This window comes from Cebus imitator, unplaced genomic scaffold, assembly GCF_001604975.1.
Source record: "Cebus imitator isolate Cc_AM_T3 unplaced genomic scaffold, Cebus_imitator-1.0 Scaffold106, whole genome shotgun sequence".
Taxonomy (NCBI): domain Eukaryota; kingdom Metazoa; phylum Chordata; class Mammalia; order Primates; family Cebidae; genus Cebus; species Cebus imitator.
Window position 1 is genome coordinate 2,893,335 of NW_016107421.1, and position 23,667 is coordinate 2,917,001.

General features: G+C 48.6%; 1 protein-coding gene across 13 annotated transcripts in view; it reads left to right on the forward strand.

Annotated features, from left to right (window-relative positions):
• AGAP1 (ArfGAP with GTPase domain, ankyrin repeat and PH domain 1) overlaps positions 1-23,667 on the forward strand; it is a 617,831-nt gene that overhangs the window by 324,760 nt on the left and 269,404 nt on the right. The window lies entirely within an intron of this gene.

Here is a 23,667-nt window from a genome sequence, read left to right on the forward strand (position 1 = left end):
TTTTCTTTCTTGGGCACGGAAATTGACAGAAGAGGAAGGATTTTGAATTCAGAGAAACGAGCATTCCTCTGGCTAGGCCCACCCCTTTCTGTGGCAGACCACCAGAACATAAGCACCCAATGTTAGGAATTTTTTTTTTTTTTTTTTAATGTTTTTGGTCACTAGTGTGTCCCAGGACCCTAGAGGAGCTCTCGGTAAATACTTATTAAATGAAAAATCTCAATTCTCACAACCACCTTAGGAGGGAAAATAGCATAATCCCCATTTCACAGACAGAATGAGTGCTCAGAGAAGTCGAGCCACTTACTCAATGTCACACAGCCTGGGAGTGGGAAACTCTTACGTATTGTATAGGACTGCCCCCCGAGTCACGTTTGTTTTGGGAGAAGGCAGAAAATGCCTGGGGAGGTTCTGCCCAGGTCTGTGTGTGTCTTAATTGATAAACCTCTGGAATTGGAAACGTAGAGGGTAGTCCAGGGTAGAATTTAGGCTCAAGTTTACTTTGAGAGCATGTTGCCCTGAGAGTGGAACGGCAAGAAGCTTTCACTCACCTGGCATTGTCAAAGTCCATCCCAACACTGTTGGATCCACATGCTACTTGGGTGTCACTAGGTGTCCCTGGTTGACACACTGAGGACATGCTAAACCAACAAAGATAATGGGTGTCAGTTTGCAGGACTTAAGCCTTTACCGTTCAGATGTGCAATGGATGCTCCACGCAACGACAGAACATGAGTCCTCGTTTGCAAAACACATCTCTCAGTCGTTCCAGTCCTCACTTTTGGGGGTCAGGTGTCATTGTCCTAAGATGCAATTTTATGGCCTGGTGCAGAGTTCCATCTAAGGCAGATCTCTCTTTTATTCCTGTTACCTTTCAACATTTGGGCCACTGGGGAGATGGGCACCAGTGACTGGGCGGATTGGCACCAGGACTTTGTCTACAACCTGCGTTTCCCTGTTTGTTCTGCCATGGGGCTTGAACAGAGCCTGGCTGACCTTGGACTTGCAGGCGGCCTCTGCATCCCCCCGGCCCCTGGCCTTGCTGTTAGATGGTGTATTTCCTTTACTGAAGAGAGAGAGCTGGACCACGGTGGCCTTTGTCAGAATTCCACTTTCTTGATCAAGGATTTCTTTTCTTTATGTCCATTATGTGATCGGAGCAGCATTAGCAGTCGGTCACCTGTGTTTCCAAAGACAGAAGTATTTTCAGGATGTAGAGACTGGCCGTGTTAATAACCAGGTTCTAACTTTCGGGAGAACCCTGAGACCTTGTGAGCAAGAAAGGGCACAGCATTCGACATCTGAGTCAATCCTGGCCAAATACGCACTCGACTGCCGCTGGAGAATTCACCACCACCCCTGACGAAGCCAGTGGAGTAGCTTTCCTTCACTCGTGGAAAACTAATCACGGCGTTCGCTTGTTACATGCTGTGAAGAGCTTTTTATCTGTTGATGTTACATGATTTTTAATTTTTTGGAATATATATATTTCCGCATCTTCTTTCTTCACACTCCATGATGGTTTGGTGTCTCGGCCTGCTGGTATCGTCCATCCTTGCATTAGTGGGTGCCCCTTTGTGCTGGGCTGTGTGGAAGGCACAGATACACGGAGGCTGCTTGGCCCTGAGGAGTTGGCCATGCAGGGGGTGGTAAAGGAGCAGAGCAGGCGGTGTGAAGAACTGGCAATAGAGAGTGGGCGTGACTGGGCCAGGGCAGGCAGAGCTTCAGGAAGTTACCAGTAGTCTCTGGGGACAGCACATGTGGACATGGACAGTCAGAAGGAAGAATGGGGTGCGTGGGGACCGGCACATGTGGACATGGACAGTCAGAAGGGAGATTGGGGTGCNTGGGGTGCGTGGGGACCGGCACATGTGGACATGGACAGTCAGAAGGGAGATTGGGGTGCATGGGGACCGGCACATGTGGACGTGGACAGTCAGAAGGGAGATTGGGATGCGTGGGGACCGGCACATATGGACGTGGACAGTCAGAAGGGAGATTGGGGTACGTGGGGACCGGCACATGTGGATGTGGACAGTCAGAAGGAAAATTGGGGTGCTTGGGGACCGGCACCTATGGACATGGACAGTCAGTAGGGAGACCAGGGGCCAGGGTGGGACAGCGTGATGCTGAGCTTCGGCGGCTGATGGAGGTGGTCCCATTTTGAAGGCACCGTCTGGGGCTAAGGCAGAGCTTTGCAATGCAAGGCCACTGCAATCTGAGACTGGGAGGCCCAGAGAAGACACAGACAACGTAGGAATTGACTCTGCGCGCTTCTCCGTGACCCCAGTGGGCCAGGCTACAGTCGCCGTTTGAGTACTCATGGAGGATTGGTTTACTTAGCCAACTGGTTGTATTTTAAGAGTCTACTGAATTATGTAGCAGATGGAATTTTTCTTCATATTTCTGTCACGTCAGGGAGGAGATAGATGCATTCTGTCACTTAGCAGTGTCCATTGTCTTTCTTCAAATTAAGGCCAGAGAATTTTCTGATGGCAGGTGCTTCGAAGCCGTCAGTTCCATTCATTGTTTTTCAAAGTATTCATCTCATTAAACATCCCATCAATCAGAAAGCCACTGAGAGAGGGTGCCTCTCTTGAGGTCTGTGTGACCAGGGCTTTTACAGTTCAGAAGGGTTGCATGCTGAGTGTTCTTTGTGAGATACTTTGGGGGCTCGGGGGACTGGGAGTTTGTTGGGGGAGGCAATCTTGAGGTTTTCAGGCCAGCCCAGGACAATGTGCGCCCCCCAGCCACTAACATAGTGCTCCCCATGTTCCTCACAGCAGGTGGAAATGCATTTAGAAGACATCTCTGCCTTGGAGTTTTTAAGTGATTTTGCCTCTTTTGGGTGCTGGTGACAGCCTGTTTCTTCTCAGGTACACCTCTTGGTGAGCCCAGTAGTCAACTCCTAACTAATAGAGTAGTTACTGGCTGGTTAGTTGTCTACAGCTAAGCAGGAGTGGTACGGGTTGGTGGGACTCCTGTGAGAATGCTGATGGCTACCATGTCCTCACTTGTGTATCGCAGGCATGGGCGATACCCAGGAAGCACTTCTGCGGGGCTGGTGGCATTTCCTGCCTTTATAGGATGTCCCGCGCATGGCCCAGGAGCACGGCCCATGAGAGTCACGGTGCTGGGAACACCTGCTGGCTGCCGTCTGCGCTGATGACAGCTGTTAGCGAATCGCCTTTGAGGCTTTAACTGGATTGCTCCTGAGTGTGTCCCTGTTCCTCTTTAAATTAAAAAATTAGTAGGTGCTCTTTTTTAGAGCAGTTTTAGGTCACAGGAAAGTGGAGCAGAAGGACACCCACAGCTTCCGCCATTGCCAACATGCCCCACAGGAGCTGCGCGTGAGTTGCAGCTGACGAGCCTGCACTGACAGTGGTCCCCTCGGCCATCTGTACTTGAGGGTTCACTGTTGGTGTGTGTTCTGTGAGCCTGGACAAATGTCTAGTGAGCTGTATCCGCCACTGTGGTACAGAGGATCACATGAAACAGTTTAACTGCCTAAAAATTTCCCCCACCCCCTGAAATCACAGATCTTTTTACTGCCTCCATAGTTTTTCCTTTTCCAGGATGCCGTAGAGTTGGAATGATAGAGCTGTAACCTCTTCAGATTGGCTTCTTTCGCTAATACGCATTTATGCTTTCTCCAGGTCTTTCCATGCCTCGGTAACTCCTTTCTTTTCAGTGCTGAGTAATATTCCATTGCCCTGGAAGTACCACAGTGTGTTTATCCATCCGCCGGTTGAAAGACGTCTTGGGTGCTTCCAGCTTTTTGCAATTATGATTAATGCCGCTCACACACATTTGGGTACCGTTTTTTGTGTGGCTCTAAGTTTTTAACTCATTTGTGTAAATACCAAAGAACATGATTGCTAGATTGTACGGTAAGAATGTTTTCAGTTTTGTAAGAAACCACCAAACTGTCTTCCAGAGTAGCTGTACCGCATTTTATTTCCACCAGCAATGAATGAGCGTTTCTGTTCACATCCTGCAGCACTTGGTGGTGTCAGTGTTAGGCTTCGGCCATTCCGATGTGTGTCTGGTGGTATTCCCTGGTCACTTTGATTTGCAGTTACCTAATGACACAGTGCAGCGCATCTTCTCTGCCATCTGTAGGCCGTCTCTGGTGAGGTTTCCATTCGGATCTTCTGCTCATTTTTAAATTTAGTTCATTTCACTTTCTTATTGTTGATTTTAAGAGTTCTTTGTATGTTTTCGGTAATATTTCTTTTCAGATGTGTTTTTTATAGATATTCTCTCCCAGTCTGTAGCTTCTCTTATTCTCCTGATCTCTCTCTTTTCACTTCTAGTAATTGTTCTTCTTCAAGCTCCTCCAGTGTATTTATTGATAGGCTGCTTATGTAACTCTTGGGCTTGCTTGATTTTTGCCTGTAATATTTCACTAGCATTTTCTTTACAGTTTGGTAAAATTAATTTCAACCATTTCTACACTGTTAAGCCTTCTGAGTGAGCACATCCTCAAAATCATCAACTCTTCTGATGAGATAATTGCTTAGTAGCATATACAGTTGTTAAAAGCACTTTTCTACATTGTATGAAATGCAGAGTGGATGGCATTTTTTAAGTTATATATTGTAGACATTCTAGACTTCATTCCAGTTAATAAGCATTCAGGAATCTGTGAAGTTCTTATGAATAATAATTCTCCCCGTCCCATGTCAGTGCTAATAACATCTGTAATTAACAGCTGGGGAAGTCATTGCCTGTTTGCAGCTGTGCTTATTGGCTGAAGTGACCATGTGCAAACCAAGCCTGGCTGAACCTTGGGAGCCGGGGGATGTTCAGCCCCACAGATTAGAAGGCAGGTGGGCAGCGGGCACCCACATCCCGTGGATCAATACTGTGTGTGTGAGAGAGAGGGAGGGAGAGACCGGGCTGCCAGGAGGAGGCTGGCCTCTCCCTGCTTCGTGGGTGTATGGCAGGAGACTGGAGGCCCCAAGATGGTGAGTGGCCTCTGCCTCTGCCCTGAACTAGGGCCAGGGCCTTTGGCTCTGCGACCATGTCACATCTGATGGCCAGGCCATGGACATCATCACAAGGAAAGAAGACCTGGAGGGGGCCGATGGGCCGGGGAACATGGCAGAAGAGACAAGCCAGAGAGCTGCTGGCTCTGGAGGGCACTGGCAGGACCCAGGTGCAGGCAGCCAGCAGGCCGTGGTGCTGCAGGGGCCCTCCATTGGAGCAGTGCTATGGAGGCACCATCGCCTGCAGCCGTGCTGAGTGATGCCAGGACCACGGCAGAGGCTCACATGGGCACAGGAGAGGGACCACACGTGGCCAAGTGAGCAGGAAGGAAGAGACTAGGCAGGATTATTTTAGAAACTTAGAAAAATCATACCTACTTTCTGTAGCAAAATCAGATGTACATGGACAAAAACATAAAAGTCACCCCCTTAATGCCATTACTCTGGGATAAAAGTGGTTACCCCCGTATTTTGTACCTGTGTTCAAGTTCGCTTTCTCAGGAACACCTTCCATCCCACCCACCCTCCAAGGCCCTCGTGCTCACCTTGACTCCCCCCATCACCCTGCCTCTCCGGGGAGTGCTTGCTCATGTCCTCTGGATCCCACTGACCCTGGCTTCCGTGTGGGTGGAAATCTTGACTTTTCATTACAGTGAATGTGATAAAAGGTGCTCAAGAAATATATCCTGAATGTGGAGCGGTAACTGTTCAGCCTTTAAACATCTTTATCAAAGGGGATCCCACTACAAATACAGTTCTAAAATGGGCTCACACACGGGTTATACGTGTACATGTTTATATATACACATGTATAATTGAAGCAAAAGTTCTATGAAATGATCCTAAGTACACTGTACTCCAGTCTGATTTATTTTTTTTTAAGCTCTGGTTGCAGCTCACTACAGTAATTTCATGACCCACTAATTATCTCACATATTTTGTAAAACATCATAGCAGCAGCACTGGCTTTGTCCGGTGTTGAGGTGTTGACTGTCATCCCGGCGAAGCCAGCCCTCTCCGCGTAAGCCTGTCTGGAGAAATCCAGCGCTGTGTCTCTGCGTGCAGTCCGCTGGCCCGCCGAGTTCTCATTTGCCCGGCTGGAACGGCTGACTGTTGGTTCCCAGTGCCATCGCTGTGGTCAGATGGGTGCCTCATAGGCTGCCTAGTGGGAGAGAAGTTCCAGGTTTTCTTTAGCTGCGTCCACAGGTACAAAAAGTGTGTTGGTCATGGGGTTTGTCTCTGCATGTCCTTCCACACAGGGTGAGGTGCGGGCTTTTATTTCATAGAGATACACCAGTGCCAGACAGAACGTGGGGGAGGCTCGCCCCCCTGCAGATTCAGATGTGCCTTCTGCTGTTTCACAGGTGTATCCTGGTTCTTCCTCTGTCCCCATCTGCTGGAATAATTGCTCCCCCGCTGCATCCTGTCCTGTGTTTTGTGTGGGAGCCGGGCAGCACCCACCCAGGCCACAGAGCCTTGTCACCCTCTGCAGCCTAACCCGTAGTTACTGCTCTGAACTTACGCATTCCATGCCTGCCGTGAGAAAATAAATTTACTTGGAATGTCAGCTCTTTGGGTGCCACCCACTGGAGTTCACATTCATTTTCACCAGTTGCTCACTTAGCAGACTATTAGGGGTTCCTTGCGAGGTCCCGGTGAGAGGATGGGAAAACGCCATTTAAATAAAAGGTCACCAAGCGCGAGAGGCTCTGAAGCCAGATGGGCATCTGGAGAAAGGTGGATGTGGAAAGAGTGCTTGACTTCTGGGGACTTGTGTGGAATATCCAGGCCCTGTGAGCCCTGGGTGAAGTGGTGGAGGACGAGGCCCCTCTGCCATAGGCAGAGCCTGTCTTCATCACTCCCGGCAGGGGGCACAGACTCTACGCAGAAAACCTGCAGAAGCATTTAGGTAACATCACGAGAACATGTGATTCGTGACTTGCAGTGGACAGGAATGACTTCAGACACCAGAGCAGGGCGTCTTGCTTAAAGCCTTGGCATCCCCCTTCCCGCCCCCCGCCTCGTACCTCCCCTGCTCCCGATTCTCACTACTTCTGCTCTCCCCGATTGCGCAGGAGCCTCACGGATGGACAGGTGCCCTCACTGTTTGCCAGGCATCCATTTCTCGCACTGAGCTTAGAGGTAGCTGTCAGTGAAAGCTGGATTTTGCCACTGCCTCACTTGCAGTCTTCAGTGGCTCCCCATGGCCTGCACCAAGAACGTTTATAACCCTTGGAAGGCATAGGAGCCCTGCACACCCCCACCCTGGTTTGGCTTCAGATAGTCTCCCCAGAGCTCCCAGCCATCACCTTTCTTGGTTTTGAAATACACAGTGTGTCTTGTGCTGCCACACCTGACAGAGAGGCTCCCCAGCTTGGAGCAGGTTTCTTCCTTCGTCTACATCTTGTCTGTCCTGTGAACTTCTCATCTTTTCAGATGTTGCTCACGTAACCCCGTCTCTTGTGTAACCATTCGTATTCATCTGAGGTGTAAGTGGCCCACTGCCCCACCTGGGGGCCTCTTATCACTTCGTCCATTCCTTCATTAAGGTACCTGGCACATTGCTTAAGTTTTTCCAAGGAGGACAAGGGGTTCAGATCAGACTCTCCTTGGACACTGAGTTCCTGGAGAACACTGGGACTCTGGTGGTCAGCGCTGTGCTGGGCACTTCACAACAAAATCGTCTCCATTCGAAAAGTCTGTATCATGTTAAGCTTTGTTAGTGCAGTTTTCTAATCAATGTGTATCAAAGATTAAGGTAGAAAGTAATGATTTTGATACTGCTTCTTAGTAAGACAGGGCGGCTAACAACAGCCAACCACTGGCTGGAGAGGCTCCGGCTGTCACGGTGATTATTAATACATTGTAAAGACATTTTGGGGATTCCACCATATTTTGTATAGTTGCCAACAAAATGTTGACAGTTGTATTGTGGTTAATAAATTCATTTAGATTTATAAGCATTGTTTACAGAACCTGTTCGCCTGCTGAAACTCTAACAGCATCTGTTCCTTCTTACTAATTAACTGCTAATTACGAATGAGCTTTGTGTGTTTGTCAGTATAACTGGCTCATGCATTTTGTAAGGAACATTAACAAATTGATTTACATAGTGGAAAAGCAATCAAAAGAGTAAACTGAACAGCACGCGTCTAAAGGCCTTTAGCCGGCTTTTGAATGAAGCCAAACTTTTGATGGCTATAAATATTGCCATAAATTTTCCATTGCCTTAATTCTTTGGTAAAGGTAGAGCGATCAGAAGCAGTATTGAGTGAGTAATACTCAAATTACAGCACTGCAGCAGGTGACTAGATGCGCTGGTGACAGACCTGCAGAATCCTTTAGGGGCTGATAGAGGAGAAACACCAAAAAGTGGTCCCTTGGGAAATGTGTCCCGTCCCCTGTGGGAACGCTGCTGACTTTTGAAAGATCCACTCATGACTGGGATTGCTTCAGAACCGAGTCCGTGTTCTTACCAGAGTCAGTGTCTCAGTCAGCCTGCTGCAAGGCGCTTAGCCAGGACGTGGAAGTCTGGTGTCTATCACACTTTTTCTCCTCTTGGGTTCTCAGATTTCAGACTGTGTTGATTGGTGTCATGCTGCAAGGGCAGGCATTTAAAGGTCACCAGTTTACATGGGTGATTCCAAAAGCTTAGGGCTCCTTCATCCTCTCTTTTCGAGGAGTGGAAGAAAGAAGACAGAGACAGCCCTGAAGGATCAAGTCCCTGGCATGCTTTCTAAAGCTGCCTCCTCAAGACAGAGAACTATGGCCCAGGGAGGAGCAGTGGGGGCACAGACAAGGGAAGGAACGTATCAGCTGGTCGCGGTGGTGCATGCCTGTAATACCAACACTTTGGGAGGCTAAGGCAGGTGGATCACAATGTCAAGAGATTGAGACCATCCTGGCCAACATGGTGAAACCTCCTCTACTAAAAATACAAAAATCAGCTGGGCATGTTGGCACGCGCCTGTAATCCCAGCTACTTGGGAGGCTGAGGCAGGAGAATTTCTTGAACCTGGGAGGCAAAGGTTGCAGTGAGCCGAGATCACACCACTGCGCTCCAGCCTGGCAGCAGTGCCATCTCGGCTCACTGCAGCCTCTGCCTAGCAAGACTCTGTCTCACAAACAAAAAGAAGGGAAGGAACGTGTTACACTGGTGCCATTTACATTCACAGTAAACTCTCTAGATGATTCAGAATGCCAGTGTAAAACGAGATCACAACTCAGGCAGCTGGCAGGTTAAATACGATTAACAGTGCTTACATTAAACAAAGTAATACTGAGTACTTTACTGAGAGGGAACATTTACTCTGAAGGATCCAGATACACAGTGTTGACCTGAGCCTTGACACTGATGTTCAGGGTCAGAACTGCTGAGGAGGTGGGGAGGGCTGTGAGGTCTAGGTTCCTAGCCTTAAAAGGAGATCCTTCTTGCCAGCTGTGAACCTCAGGCAAACCCCAAACCTCTCTGAACCTCAGTTAACTCATCTGTAGAATGAGGATGATAGAACAACCCTCTTCCCCAAGGCTGCTGGTGGATTAGTAAGATGATGGATATAATGCCTGTAAAGCAGGTGGCACATGATGCTAGCTCACTAAATAACAGTATCATTATCATCTCTCTATTCCAATAAAAGTAACCATATGTAAACCCTGGATATTGGACCATATTAGATCATAGTAAGTCCATTTGGGAGGAGAATATCCTTTCTCATCAATAAATTTACTACTGTTCATTCCAGATAAATGGTAGAAAAAAAATAAGCATAAAAATGGAATAGGTAGGGGAGTACAGGCTCCCATAATAAAGGCTAAGAGGGTATTTCAGAGCCGGCATGGTAGGTCACACCTGTAGTCCCAGCACTTTGGGAGGCCAAGGTGGGTAAATTACCTGAGGTTAGGAGTTCAAGACCTGCCTGGCCAACATGGTGAAACCCCGTGTCTACTAAAAATACAAAAAAGTTAGCCGAGCGTGGTGGTGGGCACAATGTATTCCCAGCTACTTGGGATGCTGAGGCAAGAGAATTGCTTGAGCCTAAGAGGTGGAGGTTGCAGTGAGCTGAAATCATGCCACTGCGCTCCAGCCCGGGTGACAGTGAGACTGTGTCTCAAAAAAAAAAAAAAAAAAAGAAGTGCATCAGGGTTAATTTACAAAGCTGTAGTTTGTTAGCACATTTAATTGACAATTGAGCCATCTCACAAATGTAAGTAAATGGCACTACTGATAAATAACAGGCTTGCCACTGGTGAATATTTTGCCTCCAAAGTGATTTTGCTGAAAGTATGTGTATATATATTTACTGTAACATTTCATATGGTAGGAGGTGGAAGAGGAGCTGTGCTTTCCGAAGTATTCATTCCTCCTTAGAATTTTTCCCAAGGGTAAGTGTTCAGAAAATCTGACAAATTCAAAATAGTTTGCACCAAAATATTAAGAAATGATTAACTACACGTTGCACCAGCCAGCATTTACTGCCCATGTATATGTGTTAGCCACCGTCAGCAGCTACAAAAAGGAAATTGATTTGGATGAGATACAAACTATGCTCTTAGGAACTCACAACCTAGCAAGAAAGTCAGGCTTGTCTCAGTAACTTCAGTGAGGATCAGACTACTAGGTGTGCATTAGAATGTGCCAGGGAAGTACCAAAGGGAGCATTCACTCCGGGTCCATGTGTTAGGTCCATCCCCAACCTTCTAGTATTTTCTACAGGTGAAATTTAGTGAACAGAAAGCCCTTCTCCTAGAACATAATTGATTGAAGACTTTTTTTAAAAAAGAAATATAAATTAGAAGTGAACACAACTTTTTGGTCTTACAGGTGAAAAATCCAGCGCTTGAGACTTTCTGGTTAAATTTTGCAACTCAGGAATTTCAGTTGGAAACAAAGCCATTCGTTAAGCTAACTTGGATGTGGGTGCGATTTATTCAAGAGATAAATTGTTGGTGTTTCAGTATTTAGCAAATTAACCATGTTGGATATTTCATGTGACCGAGGTCTAAATATCAGAAGTCACGCCCGTGGCTTTTCTCTCTCCAGAGACCTGAGCCTGCATTTAGTATGAAGCAATCTTCAATGGAAAAAACTTACAAACCATAGAAGGAGTTTGAAACAGAATGTGTGAGAACACAGCCTGTGCTTTTCCTTTTAAATGTTGCACAAGGAGATCCCAAAGCCTTTAGACCAGTGGTTTTCAATCCTGGAAATGCCCACGGGTACGGACATGCAAACACACACACACACACACACACACACACTCCGTTCACACACACACACTCCATCCATGGAGGTTCAGAGTCACACTCATTGGGCCTGGCTGGGGCCTGAGCATCTATTCTCTAGTGTTTCTCATTTAAAGGTATTTATCAGAATCATCTGGAAGCTTAAAAAAGCAAAAAAGCTGGGCACAGTAGCTCATGCCTCTAATCTCAGCACTTCGGGACGCCAAGTCAGTAGGCCAGGAGGACAAGACCGCAGAGAGCTGTGACCACACAGCTAAACCCCAGCCTGGGCGATAAAGCAAGAAAACAAAACGTAATGTTGTAGGGGCCGGACCCCAGGCTTTGGGATTGGGCTTTCCTGGGGAGGGGAGATTGGTTGAGAATCCATTTTCCCAGCGAGTGTATTTCCACCCCCTTAAGAACGACTGCTTTAGAGGAATGTTAGGCAGAGGAAAGGGGCCCCCATACCTCCTTTCCAGGAGTCGTGGGAACAGGACTAGTATTTGCCTTTTCAGACATGAAATGGTTTTTTATCTGCAGATTATCATTTGAAAGACATTTTTGTAGCTTGATTTCCACTCAGAAATAGATGTCACCAACTCAGGATGAGAGAACCTTATAAAGAATTATGAACTTCTGTTAAAATGAGAAAGTCAATGAAGGGAGGCGGCATACCCAGAAAAGGGGAAAATTAAAATCTGAAATAATTTATGAGGAAAATAATTTCCCATCTAAGAGTGTATTAGCTGTTTATTCAGAACACTTGATGGGGATGTTTGTAATCAGGTCATATTATGATCTTCCCACAGCCCATGGCTTCTGTTTTTCCCCTCTTGGCCTTACAATTAGGGGCGTTGGGGAAGGTTCCCTCCGTAGGTGACACCTATAGACGGCTGATCTTTCATGACAACAAGCTGCTTGCTGTCCATTCTGATGGCTTCAACCATTGCAGTGACCATTAAATAAAGTAGAGTGGCTTCGAGACATACACAGTGACATTCATGGGGGGACAGAGAAGACACTGCTATTTCTCTCCTTGTTCTCACCTGTGCCCAGAAGGAGTTAGAAACAGCCTCTTCCTTAGCCTCCTTTTCTATGCTTCACCCTTTAGAAGCCATTCACTGTGGTGGGTCAAACCTCAGTACTCATGGGTCCGTGTTGTCCTAGTGGTATCCAGCCATGCTGTACTTGAGAATGGTCATGCTGGCTGCAGAATGGATGGAGCTGTGAGAGGGCAGGAGGCGGTCAGTAGAGCGGCTTTTCCAGAAAGAACCTGGTGGGCGATGAGTTGGGAGCTGCAGGAATGGAGAGGCGAGGACGTATCTGGAGGCTTTCAGGAAGTCGAGTAGATAGGATTGATTGACAGGGTGATTCAATGTGGGGGATGAAGGAGAAAGGAGAGGTTTTTATAGATGAGGGACACTTGTGCTGAAGGTGTGTATTTGGGGATCATGTAGAAATAGCCACTGAAGACAGGAGAGAGTGTGAGATCCAGGCATTTTGTGGAATGAGAGCTAAGCAACACTGGTGTGCTTAGGAGGGACAAAGGCAGAAGCACCAGGAAGCAAACAGGCCCAGAGAAGCCGGAAAGACACTTGGGAGACTGTTCTAGGAGAACAAAACTGAAGTTGCCTTTTGAAAGAGGGAGATAAAACTGGAAAAGGATGAAGGCATGTCCATCAGTTTGTGGGGTGGAGGGTCACTGATGCCATCAGGGAAATGGTGGAGAGGAGGCAGTGACAAGGCTGTGAACAGTGAGCAGGAGGGGAGCCGTGCTACCCAGGTCTGGACACCACCTAGGAGAGGCCCCACTGTGACGTAAAGGGAGGAACAGTTCTAGAAGTTACCAGTTCCCTTGGAATAATAAATGATGCAGTGGCGAACTCTTCCAAGAAGTTACCAGCAGTCCCTGCTCACTAGGAAACCTAGAGTAGACATACATTTGATTTAAGTTAGGAGCTTACCGACCTGCTGCGGTGGCTCCCAGCTAATCCCAGCACTGTAGGACACCAAGGTGGGCGGATCCCTTGAGCCCAGGAGTTCTAGACCAGCCTGGGCAATGTAGTGAGACCCTGTCTCTACAAAAAATAAACAAATTAGCCAGGCATGGTGGCACGCACCTGTGGTCTCAGCTACTCTGGAGGCTGAGGTGGAAGGATCATCTGAGCTCAGGGAGGTCGAAGCTGCAGTGAACTGTGGTCATGCCACTGCACTCCAGCGTGAACGACAGAGCAAGACCCTGTCTCATGAAAGAAAAACCGTAGCTTATTATTTAGCACTTTATAAATACCTATATTTATCGAACACTTCACACGTTAAGCATTTGGCTTCATGTTGTGAATGCATTTAATTTTCACCAAGGGACGATTGCTTCCAGACAGCTCTGAGTTTGCTTTCTTCAGTTGTTGCTGAAAGAAGAAGTTGTATGCCTTCCTACAGGCTCATCCAGGTCACGCTTCCTCCTGATTTTGTTTCCTCACCCGTACCCCACTGCGCTGTCTTCCCCTGAAGCTCCGGGAAGTCTTCCCTACACATATTAGTGAGTTAAGGAACTTTGGTGCGCCTCCATGTTTAGAAGAAACCTTGCCATCACCACTTCATGCCGATGCCTGGATGCTAACACTTTCACCTGCTGCGTCCTGCGAGGTGAAGCTCATGGAGGAGAGCCTCTCTTGGGAAGCCCAGGCTCACTCCATGGTTGCCCCTCTCCCCAACCTTGCTGGTGTTGGGCATCCTCCTGCTCCTGGTTCCTTAGCTCCAGGGCCCAGGCTCCATGCTCCAGAGCAAGAGTTCTTCACTATAGTTCTGTAGGTAGAATTCAGGGGTCCATGCATGTGGCTGGGGACAAGAGTTCTTCATTGTAGTTCTGTAGATAGAATTCAGGGGTCCATGCATGTGGCTGGGGAAAATTCTTGTATTTCCACTGACTTCAACTGAAAGTTAACATTTCTTTCAGATATGAATGTAGGCAACCATCCACAATTGTGTTAGCAGAACCTGTGACTTTGCCGCCCTCAGAATCACAGACGGGTTCACAGCACATTGCCGTTGTCACAGATAATTGAAGAGGCTGTTTTCACTGGTCACCGTTTGGCGGTGGCAGGTACCAGGTCTGCCATTGGGTCTTAGTGCATTAATAAAGTAGTGTGCTTATCAGCCAGCCACGGACATTGCTTATATTTTGGTGACTGTATTTTGATATGATTGGTTCTTTTGTAATCCTGTGAATTTAAACGTAGTATTTTAAGGAGGGATCCTTTGGGACATGCCAAAAAAGACCCCCCTGTAGAAGCCTCCCTATTCATTTTATAAACTGAAGTTTTCATCTCATATATGAGAATTTTTTATTTTTCCAAGATGAAGTCTCGCCCTGTCACCCAGGCCAGAGTGCAGTGGCGCAGTCTCAGTTCACTGCAACCTCTGCCTCCCAGGTTCTTCTGCCTCAGCCTTCCAAGTAGCTGGGATTACAGGGGCATGCCACCATACCTGGCTAATTTTTGTATTTTTAGTATAAACGAGGTTTCCCCATATTGGCCAAGCTGGTCTCGAACTCCTGACCTCAGGTGATCCGCCAGCCTCAGCCTCCCAAAGTGCTGGAATTACAGCGTGAGCCACCACGCCTGACTCATGAGATTTTGTTTACAGTTGAGGACATGGGTCTTCAGAACTAAATAGAAATGCTTATTGTCCCGTTGCCACCCTTATCAGTTTTTCACCCTGCAGCCCTTCAAGGCCAAATACACCTGTGAAGTCAGTCTTCATCCCCACAGACCCCCTGTACCCCCAGCTCTCAGAACCCATCAGCAACACCTCCTTCCTCTTAGAGAGCAGTCTTGGGAAGGACCTGAGCTTTGGGCCGGTGGCCCTCCAGCCCCCTGGGTCTCATTGCCCGCTGCTTCCCCTTTCTCACCCTTATGGTTCTTTCCATCTCCTTTCTCTGTCCCACTCTGCATCCCTTTCTCTTTCTTTCCTTGAGTTCATTTCATAATTCCTCCTCGTGCCCCTCCTCCATGTCCACGACCTCTGCTTATCATATGGTATGGTCTGGTTGGGGCCCACTTCCTTCCTGGAAAAGTATTTTTTGGGGCCAGTGAGCGGTGTTAACCATTTCCGGAAAAGCAGTGCAGCCCTCCTGTGCCACGCTCTTTCTGCTCTGGGATTCTTCCTCCTCAAAGGTGCCACGTCTTGGCCAGCAGTGCCTGCCTTCTCTTCACCGTCATCTATGGCCTTTCTGCACCTGGGCTCCCCTCCGCCCTGCATCTGAGATCTCTGTTTTTACGTCAGCTCTCCCTAATGTGTAGCCCCTGGGATCTTTTTCATCTCATCAGCCTAGCTCCTGGCAGGACCTCCCCACTCTACTTTTCCAGGACGTCAGTGGACAGCATGGACTTGGGGTGCCAGTGGCCACCATCGACAATCACTGCCACATTTTCTCCTCCTTTTGTGTCCACGCTTGGCCCAGAGTCCTCTGCCAGGCAGCCTCCTGGGCCACCAGTGGTGTGGAGCTGGCAGAGAAAGGAGCCTGCTTCCCAGCATGGCCTCACGTCATCATCATTGTCACTTAGGACCTTGCCTGCTGCCCTGGCTCAGAGCTTGAAACTCTCCCTCTTGGAATCTGGCAGAAGTCCCCAGAGGACCACCCAGCCTCAGTCGTGGCCCCCTGGAGTCTGTTCTCCCCACTACTAATGAAGTCTTCTTGCTGAAAGCCTTCTGGGCCATCCATTGTCTGCATCTGAAAGCCCTTGGCTTGGCCCCACAGGTCTCCCCTGCTGGTCTGGAGCTCAGCCAGTGGCTCCCGTCCCCACTCCCTGTCCATCTTAAATGTTCTAAACAATGAATTGAAATGTTTAACTTGAATGCAGAAGCCAGGCAGGTACTTGTCATGAGTGGGTTTGGAAGGGGCAAGGTTTGGGAAAAAAAATATTATGTACTTTGAGGGCTGATGAAAATGCTTCTGCAGACTAGAAATAGTCCCCAGCTCACCAAGATGGCATCTCTGCATGAAACCCACCCCGTGACCTTCCCAAGAAGCTCCTGCAGCATGGCACAGCATTTAAGGCTCCACCTGACTGACGTCTGCCTTCCTGTCCCAGCTTCCGTCTTATTCACACCCAACACCCAAGTCCCTGGGCATTGAGTGGCCTCCTCTCCATGCCTGGACACACAGTGTCCCAGGAGGCCTGGGAGCTCTTCTATCCGTCACTCATCCACCTGGCTGCTCCTGCTGGTCCAAGACATGGTGTTAGTGCTGTCACCCCCGCAGAGGTCTTTCTGCCTTTCCTCTCCATGGCCCAAAGGGGTGCCTCTTTTCTGCGCCTCATTCCTTTATTCCCGGGATGGTCTCCTGTAGACAGACATCATGGCACCTGTCACACTGTCTTATGATAATTTATTGCCTTTACCGCCTTCCCCACGAGACCCTGATTTTTGTGTGAGCAGCAATTACAGCTTGCTGTTCCACGTCCCCAGGACCTAGTGGGGTCCTGGCCCAGCAGTGGGGCTCCACGTGGCTGAATTGAACAGTCAACAAGGCAGCCTCCTAACCCCAAGTCCCGCATCATCCTATTTAGCTGGTCCCTCAAACAGAAAGCTGTGGACGGGGCTGAACTTAGTCCCAAGAGCCACACGTGTCCAGGAGGCCTGGGAGCAGCAGCCCAGCCATCCCAGGGTCTCACAGAGGCCCAGTGGCGAGCACAGGGGAGACAGCCACACACCTGCATGGGAGTCTAGAGGTGAGTCTGTAAGTAATCCAGCTCAGACCACATGTATGGGGTGCTCAGGGGACCCCCACGGCAAAATCCAACATCGTGCTGGCTTCTGGGAGTACAGTTTTTGCAGACATGCAAGCAGAAAATCATGAAACACTGAGTTTCTGAGTCAACAAATGGAATGGCAGCTGAACATTGTTCAGCAGCTGGGCGAACCCTGGGCTGCCTGAGGACACCCCATGTTTAGTTGTGGGGCCACCACTAGCCACCAACAGCCCAGCTGGTGGACAGCAGACCTTTGCTTCCCGTTCTTCCCTTCCTGACCCCCAGATCTGCTTGTCTTTGCCTCTCAGTGACCTCCATGGAGTCACCTGAGTCACCAGCCGGGACTGTTCCTGGCCTCATCTGTTATCCTTCTCCAGCTGCTCCTGGATGGTCACCAGGTCCCTCCTCCCTTCTCCTCCCTTTCCTCCTGAGCTCCTGGCCCATCATGCCCTCCAAAGGAGTCCTGCATGTGGTTTGGGGCCGGGATGTGTGTTCGGGCCTCCTCACTGGTTTCCAGCCTTCAGTCTGTAACCCTCAAACATGCTTCCTTCCTGCAGCATCTGAGGGGTTCTTCCACTCAGCTTCAACTGCAGCCACAGGGTTGAAATCTTTCCGGGCCCTTCAGACCTCCCAGATAAAGCTTCAGTTAAAAAAATTAAATAAAGTATTGTGTTTAATTTTACTATATTCTCAAACTTCTCACATTGCACTTACCGTACTTTACTGAGATTGTGTATTTAGATGTCTTTTTCTCCATAAGATACTGAGTTTGAAAGAGACATCCTTGTAAAGCATTTACTCAACTGTTAGAAATGTAGATCTAGGACTCAGAAGTTATAGAAGATTTTAAAGAAAACCATTTGTCAATTCTTACCCTGAAGTTTATAGACCCTTTTGAAACCCAAAATAGAATGTAAGAGTTTGCATGTGCGTCTCCTCAGAAGAGGGCTCTCTGTGTTACTTACTTATTTTCTGACAGAGTCTCACTCTGTCACCCATGCTGGAGGGCAGTGGCGCGATCTTGGCTGACTGTGACCCCTGCCTCCTGGGTTCAAGCATTTCTTCTGCCTCAGCCTCCCGAGCGGCTGGGATTACAAGCAGACACCATGATGCCTGGCTAACTTTGTGTTTTGTTTTTTGTTTTGTTTTTGTAGAAACAGGGTTTCACCATGTTGACCAGGCTGGTCTAGAACTCCTGACCTCAAGTGATCCTCCAGCCTCAGCCTCTCAAAGTGCTGGGATTAGAGGCATGAACCACTGTGCCCAGCCTATTTATTTATTGTATAAATTTTTCTCGTTTTTAGAGACAAGGCCTAGGCTGGAATGCAGTGACATAATCACAGCTCACTGCAGCCTCTAACGCCTGGGCTCAGGCAGTCCTCCCACCTCAGCCTCCCAGGTAGCTGAGACTACAAGCCTACTCCACCATGCCTGGCTATTATTTTTTCTTTTTTTCTTTTCTTTTTTTTTTTTTTTTACAGAGAACAGGGTTTTACTGTGTGTCCAGGCTATGTGTCTGGAACTCCTGACCTCAAGCAGTCCTTCTGCCTTGGCCTCCCAAAGTGCCGACATGACAGGCATGAGCCCCTGCGCCTCGTCTGGTTCCACAGTTTTGAAGAGGGCCTGTGGCCCCCCTTCTTTCCCACAACTGAGACGTCAAGAGCTGTGGATTGCTTGACATGTCCCCGGATCAACATGTTGAGCAAAATGCTAGAGGCTGGTGCAGAGGCTGCCATGGCAGTCACACAGGTAGACCAGCACTCCGAGACTCAGCAGCTGTTTGAATAGAGAGGCTTAAAGGTAGAACATCTCATGAGACTTTAGGTTTTGAGAATGGGTGCCTGGAAGAATGGTGGTTTCATTAACAGAATAGGAAACTAAGGAAGAAAAGATGGTTTGGTTCAGAAAAAAATACTGCTTTAGAAAGGAAACTCGGGCTGAAAAACAACCACCTTTTTCTCCGATGGCCGTTCTGGCTTCTGACACTATCCCAAAATGCAGAATGTTCTTTGCACTCAGTGACTCTTGCTTTCAATTTTGTCCAAAAGAAAAATCATCCTCAATGAAAATGATGTTGTTACACAGTGTACATACTCAATATTAAATTCATAAGTAATGTGAACCACTTCATAAATTATTTAGCTTGAAGTTCATTTTGTATAGAAAATTACATCTTTGAAAAGATATGACAGGGTTAAAATGAATCAAGTTTATCGTAAAACTGTTCGAGCCATAGTAATTTAATCTGAGTCATTTTATCAAATAAGAAAAATTTTTAATATTTTGACTACTCATCACTCAAGCAGTACAGCTGGTGTTACTAAAGAGACCATTTCTATTTCAGTAATGTCCGTGCATCATGAAGCGTGCGCCTTGCCGCGCGTGTTTGCCGTGGCGGTGGCTGTCATACACGCCACCTGGCCTGTTGTTTCCCGTGTGAAGGTGCAGTCCAAGCCGGGCTCCGTTTTCTGTTTCCTTACCGAGGACGGCAAAATCCCCGTGAAGTGATCCTGTTCCTGGCTTATGTTTTCCATGGTGGATCTTACCAGGTGGCCTTGGAAGCCACTTTTCTCACACCTGGGTTATAAAGTCCTACGTGTTCACAGTCTGGTTAATACAATGGGGAAAAATTAAAACCTTTGACATAACACAATTTTTGGTCAATTCTGCAAGGAAATGCCGTCCCCAGCCTCCTGAGTGATAACTGTTTGTAGGCACCGCTTGGTTTCTGCGTGCCCTAGACAGGGAGAATCCCACCGGTTACACTGTGACTCGTCACCATCCTGAGGAGGCTGTTTCTGGACAGCTGTCCCCATGCTGGGTTAAGGGCCCTCGCCTGGCTCCTCACAGCGCCCTGGGCATGGCCCTGTCTCGGCCTAGCTTTCACTAACCTGCATCTGTCTGTTCACCTGTCAGAGTTGCCCAGCAGCATTGAGCCTCATTAGGGAAGGCCTTCCCGCCATCTCTCCACCTGCACACAGCACAGCACCGGGGTTAGAGTCCATGCATGGCAAATGAATAAGGACCAAGGTCAGACTCAGAGGCAAATGGCTTCTTTCTAACACTGGGAGCACTTCAGCTGCCTGTGCCATATCAGAACATGCTTAAGAAAAAGAGCAAAATAATTATTGTCTCAACAAAGATGTGGATTTAGCAAAAACTGGAAATAATTCACAATGAAACTAATAATCCATTGATTGTGATGTCCGTGGTGAGATCATTACTCTTGAGAACAATACTGGTAATTTTGTTCGCTCGGAAGGTGTACTATTTTCAAAGTGCTTTCACATTTTCCAAACCCTGCTGTGTGTGTTGAAATGTAAATCACACAGCACCCAGATAACTGGAGGATCTTTCTCGTCCTTTTAACAAAAAGATCAAGTGAGAACGCACAGTTGCACCTTGATCATTTATTGCTTTAACTTTTCCCCCCAGCTAGTGAGTATTTGAGCAGTTTCTCTCATTTGGGCTATGGATGCTTTTCTGGTATTGGGGAAGGTTTTAGGAACTGTGTTCGGGACCGCTTTGTTCTCGCCCCTTCCTCCCTGTCTCAGTGTTTAGGGTTGTCAGCATCCCAGGACTGATGTCCTGGCCATCCGTGTGCTTTAGAGGTATCCTGGCCATGTTCTTCCTTAAAGCTCTAAGTAAAAATGACTTTGTTCCATGGCACTATGTTAAATTGGCTGGTTAATTCTGGTGTTATTTACCCTGTAATTCATTAGTTTCACCCCACCATTGGCAGCTGACAGGCTGTAATTTCACGCCTTGCAATAAAAGATGTCTCATAATCTGCTTCATTTAGCAGCAAGAGAATTTAATGAAATTAACTGCAGTCCTAATTATGCCAGTGAATACTAAAGACCGCCAGCAAGTTTTCTCAGAAAAGGACGAGGTCCACCTCATGAAGGATTTAGAATATCATTTCCTGGGAAAAGTTGCAAATGTCTTCCTTCTATTGGCCAACCAGGGCCAATTATGAGTACACATATGACTATAATTAACTGGTTTTTTTGTGAATGTCTCTCCAAGTATTCATTGTTTGAAATCAAATTTAAAAGCGATTCCTCTGTCGGAGTGGTGTAGATGATAGAAACAAGCTGGCACTAAGTTTTCAGGCAGTGGCCTTTCCTCCAGCAGTGGAGGAGGGCTTTGCAGAACATCGCAGTTGGAGAGCAGGTTTTCATGGGTGACTCGGAAGGGTTTCTGGAGTGAACAGAGGCCCTTGGCCCCCTTCTGCCTGTACACGCAGAGCTGAGCCTCTGCGGCCATGACTTCTCCACGCTGTGGGGATTCCAGGCCTGGAGAAGGGTTGCCACCTGTGGGGCATGGAGTGTCCAGCCTCACCCGACCCTCACCTGGCCCTTCTCCATTCCCCATGGCCGCTAGACCAAGCCCTCTCTTCTCCAGGACAGATGGCCATCCCTGCTCCACCGTCCACTCTGTGTCCTGCCCCTGGAGGGGAGGAAGACGGGCGTGTTCTGGGTACCCAGTGCACCTGTGCTCATCTCACACGTGTGTTGCACAAGCCGCTCACGCCCTGACATGCTCCTTTCCCTCTCACCGTGACTCCCGGTCCCACCTTTCTCACTTTTCCCTCTCACCCTTCTTCACTGCCTCTTCCTCTTCGGTGGAGGACGACAGGGCAGAGGAAAGGCAGGGAGGAGCGTTGACACCTCCTGGGCAGGTCTGGCCTGGTGCCTGCCCATGCTGGGCATACACATGCCTGTCTCCTTGCCTCTCCCACCCACCGCGTGGTGTCCTGGCCCCAGGGCTGCTACAGCCCACAGCACCCCTTCCAGGGCTGTGGACAAATGCAGGCAAACCGTGGATTAGTAAGTGGACAGTGTTAGAAAACATAGGTGCTGCATTTGAGCCAAAGTAGTGGAGACTCAGGAAGATGCGCGTGTTCCAATTTGCAGAAAAACAGCTGAAGCAGTGCGAGGTAGTCTGTTATGCCTGAATGCGATGGATATCTCCATCGCCATGAGTGACTGGCCTCTACCTCTCTTCCAATCTTGCTCTACTAATGTGTGGCCTTTCTTTAGTTCTGAAAGGAGCCACCTCCCCAGAGGGAAGTGCATGACGTGGCTTCCTTGGTCCCAGCACATCTGCCTCCTGCACCCCAGCAGGACATCAGCCGGCTGCCTCTGCCACCCCACCTTAGTGTTCACGCACCTTGGTGGGGAAGTCGCTCTGAGCAGCTCTGTTTTCAGAGGCCTCATTTGGGAAATGAAATTGCGATGCTGCTTCTGAGTTTCCTGCGGCTGCTGGCAGGTAGGGCTTTATAAAGGAATGCTTTAGGACATTTTGGAATAGCTGTTGTATATCCTCATCGAAATAGCTGCTTTTGCAAAGAGTATTCCTGTTTGTGGCCACACTTCATCTTCATGCCATCCCACATGACAGGGGTGGTGGCTTCACAGACATTTTAGATTTGCAAGGATGATGACTGTACTCCCCAGTCAGGGAATTCCATGGCCCACCCCACAGCCCACTCATGTCAAGTGCATTCCAGGAAGCAGTGGGTTTCCAGGTCCGAGCCCATTAGGGGGACTGTGGTCTGTGGTGGGCAGGGGCTGACTGACCTGCCCAGGGGGTTTAGCCAGGGAATGGCTGTTCCAGGACCGGCCCGGCATCCTGCCACTGCACACAGCCTCCCTGCTCAGACTATGGAGGTGGCTCCCAGGCTGGTGTTTACGAGGTTGGCATTCACAGGACTCCCACAGGAAGGGTGCTGGGCTGCAAAGGAGCCAGGGGGCTTGTTTCTAGGCATGACCCAGTGTTAGCTTGGACACAGCAGCTGGTGTCACCACAACCTCTGAGCTCATGACCTGGCCTAGAGTGCACGGGAGGAGCCAGTGGTCCTGAGAAGGCTCTGTCCAGGCTGTCAGTGCTGAACGTAGACCGTCAATGCCCGCCTGCTGTTGTGTCGGAGCTGGGAGGGAAACTTGGCTCCACTACAGATTGTGGAGTTTGAACTGGGAGGCCATGGAACAGAGGACACACTAAGCAAGGCCATTTCCTGGAAAGGGCAGAAGCAGCTGGGCCCCAGGTGTCCCCATCATCACCCCTTTTCCCTTAAGCTTCACCCGTCCATCAAGGCACCATGTGCAGCAGAGGAGTGATGGCAAAACAGCTCTGGTTTCGGGGATTTTTTTTTTAAGGCAGGGTATGTTGTGTGTTCTTGGAATTACCTTGCTACCAATGTCCCTCCGTCTTCCCCCTCGGAGTGTTGGCAGCCAGTGAGCGCCAGGATGCCCGGGGCAGTGCGCTCTGCACTCACCTCTGCGTGTATGGCCCTCAACCCAGAACACCCGGAAATACAAGTGCGAGTGCCGGGAGCCCATGAACAGAAAGAAGAAGGGGACGGGGACGCGCGTCTTAACTGCGCGCCATAAAAATAATTGAGCTGAAATTAAATCTGGGGGCTTTGGTAGCCTCCTGTTAGGAAAAGAAATAAAACGCAGTGTTTTGATGCACAACTCGCACATCTCATCTGCAGTACGCCAGAGGTAATTTTGGCGACGAGCAGTAAGAAAACCTGAAGTATTTCTCTCCCAGACCCTCCCAGCTTATTAAAAGAACTTATAGACATGAAAATACATTAAAGTGGGCAAAGCGGAGAGAGGGTGAAAGAGATTAACAACCTTCGCTGAATAGAGCCTATTGATGAAACGGGCCTGTGAGCTGCTGCCGACTCT